Source organism: Giraffa tippelskirchi, chromosome 9, assembly GCF_054371585.1.
Source record: "Giraffa tippelskirchi isolate mGirTip1 chromosome 9, T2T-mGirTip1v1.2.pri, whole genome shotgun sequence".
Lineage (NCBI taxonomy): Eukaryota > Metazoa > Chordata > Mammalia > Artiodactyla > Giraffidae > Giraffa > Giraffa tippelskirchi.
In genome coordinates, this window is record NC_137283.1 from 101,236,110 (window position 1) to 101,242,109 (window position 6,000).

Consider the following 6,000-nt stretch of genomic DNA (forward strand, 5'->3'; position numbering starts at 1 on the left):
TGGATGCATGTTCACATCACTTCCATCCTTATAAAACAGATAAATGTACAAAATAATATCTCCCTCCTTTCCTAACTGAATGTTTGAGGGAATAGTGTCATAAATGACTTGAGATCCATTAACTCTGAGACCACTGAAATCTGGCTTCTAGTTGCACCACTCTGCAAAAATAGATCTTAGAAAAATGAGGCTTTTTATCTATCAAATTCAATGGTCATTTTTAAGCATCTCCTTTGAATCTTAATGGAATTTGTGGTATAATTCCTCATACTTGAAATTCTCTTTCTTCATTACCTCCATAGTGTTTTTTAAAGCTTTCAATTATTCCTCAATCTAATACAAAGGCTCTTTTGGTTCTACTCAGAGATCCCTGACCATTCAGATTTGGTCTCCATTGCTGATACGTCTTCCTCCTTTTGACTCTAAATGTGGTTATTCCCCAGAGTTCCTCCCTCAGTATGAATCTCTCTTCTTTCAACACCCTTTCTCACTACAATGTTATTCATCTTCATGTCTTAACTTTGATGCGGATAACTCCCCAAACTCTCTGGTCCAGGTCATTCTCTAATCAAACTACCTGTTTGTCACTCTAACACTTCAAAGTCAATATGCCTAAAATTTATTCCATTATTCCCTTCTCCTAACTCCTCCTCCTCCTGTTTTCCATTTCTCAGCTTGTTGTACTACCGCTGGACTAGGTGGAACCCTAGAATTCATCCTACTCACCTTTAACTTCACTATTTCCTTCATTCTTATCCATTTTTAATTCATCATCTATATTTTTTTAAGTCTTTATTGAATTTGTTACAATATCATTTCTGTTTTATGTTTTGGTTTTTTGGCTGTGAAGCAGGTGGGAATATTATCTCCACGACCAGGGAATGAACCCACACACCCTACATTGGAAGTAAGTAAGTAAGTGTTGGCTGCTCAGTTGTGCCTGACTCGTTGCCACCCCACAGACTGTGACCCACCAGGCTCCTCTGTCCATGGAATTCACCAGGCAAGAATACAGGAGTGGGTTGCCATTCCCTTCTCCAGGGGAATCTACCTGGCTTAGGGATCGAACCCGGGTCTCCTGCATTGTAGGCAGATTCTTTACTGTCTGAGCCACCAGAAGGCAAAGTCTTAACTATGGGACAGTCAGGGAAGTTCCTGTCTTTTATTTTCTAATTCCTGCATTTTCTCAAAATCTTGCCAAGATCTCTATCCCTGTCCTTAATTCCTTAACCTAGGCCTTCATCACTTCTTACATAGATTATTGCAATAGGCTCCAAATCGACTCTGGTCTCTCAATGTTTTATTGTAAACATAGAGAAGGACTCACTAAACCTTCCGCTCATTTCTGATACACATATTTCTATATTAAAATCCTCTTTGCTTTACTCATTTGTTTTTAAACCTGAAATTAGTCAAAACTCCTTATCCAGATGCTCAAATTCCACAAGTCCAGCTCCAACATGTAGGTAATGTCTAGCGCCTCATCCTTGGGAAATGGGCAACTGCTGGAGATCGTCTGTTCCCACACCTCAGAGCCCACCTCTTCTCCCTGCCTTAATGTCCTCTCCACCCCTCTGTCCTCCTCACTGGTCCATCAGATACAATTCAACCATCTCCTCTTCTACCAAGACTTTCTTTCTGCTTCTGTCAAAGCACATATTACATTTTACTACATTCATCTGTTTTTATTCTAATTTATTCTACTAACATTTATCAAGTGTTTTACTATACACAGGCATACCATTCTATGCAAGGGGAATATAGAAATGATAAAAGACAAACAAGTTCTCACCTCTTGAGGAGTTTACGTTCTAGTGTTTTCATCATTTTGCAGTGAGCAGTCAATTCTTCTTTAGAAAGAGCTCTTTCAACTGCCCTTTCCTCTCTGCTATTGCTACTGTCGTCATCACAATTTAAGCCCTTATGACTTTATCTCTCTCTTGTTGGAAAATTCCATACTAGTTACCTACCCCAAGATTCCCCTTCTGATACACAGAATACATCATTACAGATCAACCTCTAACAAGTTTGTTCCAATACTATCATTTTCCTTTTCAGAAAATTGAATAACCTCCTATTGCCTTCAGAATTAAATTCCCCCACCTTGCTAAGCAAGACCTTCCACAGTCTTATGTCAACATGGACTAAATATTAAGATAAATAAATAAATAAGAAAATGATATTAATCCTAGGTTACTGCTTAGCTTAAATGTATTTACATACAATATGGTGATAATATCTCATAAAATTGTTAAGGGTATAAAATATTCTGATATACATGAAAGTGTTAAAAAAGGAGTATTCTGTCTGTCATTTCATTGACTCATTGTGCTGTTGACATGAAAACAGTTTCTCCTATTGACCTGGGAGCAAAGCTGTGGGAACGCTTTCAGATTCTCAAGTGTAATTACACAAAACAGAAATCCCAGCACTGATATGCCAACAGAACGATAAAAGAAATATGGTTTCATTGGAGTTGTGAGTTTTACTACAGTTACAAAGCCTTCAACAGTTATTCCACAAGAAAATGCTATTCAACCTATGAAATTAAGTTCTGAATCCTTTAAACCCAAAGCTACCTCCTTGCTTCCACGTAAAACAAACAACTAAATGAATGATTATTGTACCTTTCATTTTTCTGTTAACTTTTGAGGTTTCTGAATCCAACTGGGTATAAATTCAATGATTTTCTTACTATTTTGTCATAAAGGGCTTAATTTTTATTATAAAGACAGTATACAAATATTATAAAAATGAGAAAATAAATTTATTATTTCTTCCCTGGTAGCTTGAACTGTCAAGAATCTGCCTGCAATGCAGGAGACCTGGGTTTGATCCCCGGCTTGGGAAGATTCCCCTAGAGAAGGGAATGGCTACCCACTCCAGTATTCTAGCCTGGAGAACCCCATGGACAGGGGAGCCGGGTGGGCTACAGTCTTTGGGGTTGGAAAGAGTTGGACATGACTGAGCGACTAATACCACTAGTACTAAGAAAATAAAAATAAGCAATTGAATACTCAAAAAAGGACCCATATAGTCATCTCCTTAATCTGTTTGTGGAGACACACTAATATATTTTATTGCTAAAATGCAGGGGTGGGGAAATAATATACATCGTACCACCACTTTTATTGGCAGGATGAAAACAGAAGCCTATCAGCCCAGGTTGTGAGGATCTCAAGAGCAAGGTCCAAGTGTAATTGTGCACTCTGGGTTTGGTATAAGGCTACCTCCAAAACTGGCATTCAATAAATGTTAAATGAGCGATTTTAATGTTCTCAACAATTTTCCTTAATCTTGGTCAGCACAATAACTCAATGATTGTATTCCCAACTTTCTCCACAGTTCTTGAGCTATCTTTAAACCAAATCTTCAGATAGGCCCTTCGCTGCCATGGTCAACAAAATTAGACTTTCAGAGCAGAAAACAGTAAATTGCATAACCTTCAAAAGATGGCTTAAAATAAGGTGGAAAATATGCATGTGAACAATGAAACATGAAAGTAAGTGACACTTCCACTGTGACAATAAAAGGAAAGAATACATCCTCTCCCAGCTTCTTTTCCCTTCTTGCTGCTTCTCTGCAGCAATGGAGCCATGACCTCAGACATGAGATAGAATCTGCAAGTTTAAGAGAGCAAAGCAACAAGTCTGAGGAAGACTTGGTCCTCAGCACTCTAGCACTGCTTTTTCAGCCCTGGATTACTTATGCTTAGAGAATATGTAAGAAATATAAACAGCCTGATAAACTCATGTATGGGCTGCTTGTCTGCTTTAATGAGTGGCCAACTACAAAATCAATGTCAAGTACTAGAAGATAAAACACACAAACAGATGTATTCACATCAAAAGCTCTTTGGAGGAAAATCTCAGGTAATTGACATTTCTTGCATTTCATAATTTCTCCTCTTATATAATTTTTCTGGTACCTGGTATTATGTTTCTAGCCAAAATCAGATTATAGGAAAATAAAATTTTGAGAATGCCAGACCTAAAGCAAATTAATCAAAGATCTTCTCATTTTTGCAAATGGCCATTCCTTCACATCCATAAATATGTGAACTTGATCTGTTTCTTGCTTGTTAGAAACAGAAGGCAGGACTATAAGATGTACAAGTTGACAGTGTGAAATCTAGTCAGCAGTTAACCAGTGGGTCTGTGTTAGATTATTTCCCATCTAAAGAGCTATCAATTGTAAATACTTTAGATAAACAAAACCTGGAGGTCAAATTCTGCAAGTTACCACGTAAAACTAATGGAATCCAGGATATTCATCCTTACATGCCACTGGATAAACATAAGAACTGATAGTAAGAGATGCCCACGTTGGTAAAAAGCACAAGAAAAGTGAAGTGTTGAAGGGTGCGAGTTATTTATTATATTTGCAACCACCTATTTCCAACAAGAGATTTGAAGTGTATTTTTTAACAGGAAAATACATATAATAGAATTCTTAAAATAAACATTCTAGAAGACAAATATACAGTGGAACAAGGCAAATAATAACTGAAGTTGAAGCTAGGAGTAGTGATTGCTTTTGTGCTAAACTTAGCTCTGGGCATCTTGGCAGACAAGGGAAGTGGACACCAGCACCCTGAGCAGGCATAACCTACAGCGCTGTTGAAAAGTTGATAGTCTCCGAGGCTTGTTTTCTGCATTTGCTGTGTTACAAGTCTCCATCCCTCTTCATAATTCTTTGAGGAACTGTCCACTCCATGTGACACTGAAAGCACTGTCGATCCTGGAGCACTACAAGGGTGGGAAGCATCTGTGACTGAGCCACAAGAGTCCTGGGTCCTCTCTGCACTGGGAAGGAGACAGAAAGACCCTCCTTGATTTCGGTTTGTGAACGATAGGGCTGTCAACCTTCACCTTTCCTTTCACATGAAGGAAACTTGTTTGAGACAGAAAATACTGAGTTCAAAATGAAAAGTGAAACTGACATAGAAGAGGGAAGTGGCTAGAGGGGAAGAGAAGAGGAGAGGGAGACCAACATTTGAACACCTTGATACAGAAGTACTAAAGCTGAACTCTCTTTAGACTATTGGCTATGAAAGCAAATAAATTTTCCCATGTTCTTCAGTTTATTTTTCTTGGATGTCTACTAATTGAAATTAAAGAATCATGACTAAAACACTTGTGTCTCACATCATTGGTTACATGTTCTCACCTGTAAAATGAAAGACATGGAATAAATTGATTTCAAACTTCCCTTTCCAATCTAAAATTCTATAGCTCTGACTAGATTAATATGTGAATTCCTTCAGCACAAGGATATTATCTCACCGACTTTGGTATCAAGAATTTGTGCCACTTAGAAAACTCAATAGCTATGTCTGGGAATCAATTGAAAAAAATAGGCGGGCCACTCTTCAAACCTATTCTATAATTATTTATCTCTAATTTTGCTTACTTATTTCCCATCTGTATCCCCAAATAAAGGGGATCAGATATATGCTCATAGGTTCTCTTTCCTGGAAAAAGAGCTAAATAATGGAGCTAAATCACTGAATGTGTTTACAACCCAAATGAGAAATACACATTGAACTATAAGTCTGATTTCATGGGAAATATAATAGTCCAAGAGAGTTATTTATTAGTGACATAGTTCAAGTTAGGAAGAAAAATTATTAATCATTCCACTCATAATGAACTTTAAGATTTGAATCAGGGGGAGTATAAAAGCATTTACTGGATCAGTAGATTTAAAAAGTATAAGCCAAATTTTGGAACTCTAGCTCATGAATCTGTTAATGTCAAGACTTTCTTTTCTTTCAAGTATCTGCTCCTACTCCTCAGAAAGAAATAAAAATGCACATTTACATACACGTCCTCCAGGATGGGGAGAAGAAGACGAATCACTCTGCTAAGCCACATGAGAGAGGGTCCTTTTCTGGTTCACCTCTAAGAGCCAGTGGGTATTGTGTTCTGGGGCTGTTCCTAATAATTTAGTGTGTGCAAGGCTGCAAATCAGTGCTTTTAATGACGCTCTAGTGAAAGC

General features: G+C 37.7%; 1 protein-coding gene across 4 annotated transcripts in view; it reads right to left on the reverse strand.

The window, feature by feature from the left end:
• RFX6 (regulatory factor X6) overlaps nucleotides 1-1,887 on the reverse strand; it is a 120,624-nt gene extending 118,737 nt beyond the window's left edge. For all 4 annotated transcript variants that reach the window (XM_081529570.1, XM_081529568.1, XM_081529567.1 and 1 more), the window contains exon 1: nucleotides 1,793-1,887. The gene's annotated coding sequence lies outside the window, so the exon portion shown is untranslated. The remainder of the gene's footprint in view (nucleotides 1-1,792) is intronic.
• Between the last annotated feature and the right edge of the window lie 4,113 nt (nucleotides 1,888-6,000).